General features: G+C 42.3%; 1 pseudogene; it reads right to left on the bottom strand.

Moving 5' to 3' along the window:
* Positions 1-1,058: 1,058 nt before the first annotated feature.
* Positions 1,059-1,715, bottom strand: LOC143378263 (uncharacterized; annotated as a pseudogene).
* Positions 1,716-2,060: the final 345 nt, after the last annotated feature.

Raw genomic sequence — 2,060 nt, 5'->3', positions numbered from 1 at the left:
AAATTATAAAAAAAAATTAAAAAATTGTTTAAAAAAAATTTTAAAAAATTTAAAAAAATTAAAAAAAAAATAAAAAAAATAATAAAAAATAAAAAAAGTTAAGAAAAAATTTTAAAAGCATAAACAATTTTTTTTTAAAAAATTGTTAAAAAAGTAAAACACAATTTAAAAAAAAAAATTTAAAAAAATTTATAAAAAATTTTTTAAAAAATTTTTAAGGAAATTAAAAAAAATTTAAAAATTTAAAAAAAATTAAAGTAAAAAAAAGAAATAAATAGATAAAAAATTAAATAAAAAAAATATACAAAAATTAAAAAAAAAATTTTAAAATTTAAAAATCAAAAACGAAATAAACGAATAAAAATTTAAAAAAAAAATTTTAAAATTTAAAAAATATACAGGGTGTCCCACTAAGGAGTGGACAGCGCGATATCTCTTAAAGTATTGTCGATAAAAATATAAAAAAAATAGGGAATTGCATGGTTCGAGGGGGCCCATTTATTAGCGCGAACGAATTTTGTTTCCGATTATTATTTTAAAAGATACGATGGTCAAGTTCGGTTTTTCAAATGGAACTATTTTTTTTGAACACCTGAGTTGATAGTGCGTTCCAAGACAAATTCAATAAGCTTTAATGTATACACTTTATTTCCACTGGTTTTTAAGATATTGCGCTTTCAAATTTACTGATTTTCACTGCAAGAAACCCCTCTGAAATGGCAAAAACCGGGGGCGGTCTTACTGACGCCACGGGTGGCACTGCCTGTTGAAATGGATACTTACCTGCCAAAGGTCTACGCCAGAAATGGCAGGCCCAAAGGCTGTGTTAGAGTTAGGCAGGTCGGGTGAGGAGAGAAGTACGCGTGTTAGCTTTAAACGTATATAATGTTAGAAATTCCAATACAAGAGGTAAAACGATGGAGCGCACAGTACACGCGTGTCGCGACAGAATGGTTAGTTGATCGAACCAGAGGGCGCTGTCGGTCGACAGCAAGGCAGCGTTTCCACGACTGCAGGTGCGTCCGCAATGCATGTTGCTCTATCTCCAACACTCCCCCTCAACATGCGTCGGGGGGAAGATTCCGAGAACGGAGTCCGAGCTTCGAAGTGCATTCGGCGTGTTTCGTCCTCGGCAATCCTTTGGTGAGAACGTCAGCGATCATCCTTTCCGTAGGCATGTACTCGAGCCTGATGGGATATTTCTGTAATGCAATACGAATATAATGATGACGAATATCGATATGCTTCGTCTTTGAGTGAAAAACAGGATTTTTCGCAAGCAGCCCAGCGCCACGGTTGTCGTTGTAGAGGACCACCTCGGCGAGGTCTGGGTATCCGAGCTCCCGGAGAAAAACGATCAGGTGTATGGCGTCCCTGGCGGCATCGCTGATCGCCATGTATTCCGCCTCCGTCGACGAGAGGGCGACCGTTGGCTGCTTGCGTGACCTCCACGCCACGGCAGCGCCACCGAGGATGAACGCCGACCCGGTGTAGGAGCGCCTGTCGATAGGGCAATTCCCCCAGTCAGCGTCAACGAAACCCTGCAGCGGCTGATCGTCCCTTCCGAAAACCAGCTCATGGTCCAAGGTTCTCCGGAGGTATCGGAGCACACGTTTGGCAGCCCCCCAGTGCTCTTTCTTGTAGCAGGAATTGAACCGACTAAGCGCACTAACCGCGTGCGCAATGTCAGGCCGCGTTCCCGTGGCAGCGTACATGATAGAGCAACATGCATTGCGGACGCACCTGCAGTCGTGGAAACGCTGCCTTGCTGTCGACCGACAGCGCCCTCTGGTTCGATCAACTAACCATTCTGTCGCGACACGCGTGTACTGTGCGCTCCATCGTTTTACCTCTTGTATTGGAATTTCTAACATTATATACGTTTAAAGCTAACACGCGTACTTCTCTCCTCACCCGACCTGCCTAACTCTAACAGGTTATGGGCCCAGGTATCGCGAGAGAGGAAGTCAAGTAAATATTCGCCGCGAGTTTAACCGCCGACGAGGCACGTGGCCACGCGATCGCGAGCGAGCGACGCAGTCGATTTCGGTTCCGTTGTG

Source organism: Andrena cerasifolii, unplaced genomic scaffold, assembly GCF_050908995.1.
Source record: "Andrena cerasifolii isolate SP2316 unplaced genomic scaffold, iyAndCera1_principal scaffold1883, whole genome shotgun sequence".
Lineage (NCBI taxonomy): Eukaryota > Metazoa > Arthropoda > Insecta > Hymenoptera > Andrenidae > Andrena > Andrena cerasifolii.
Note: the sequence above shows the minus strand (reverse complement) of the source record. Positions and strands in the feature narration are given on the sequence as shown.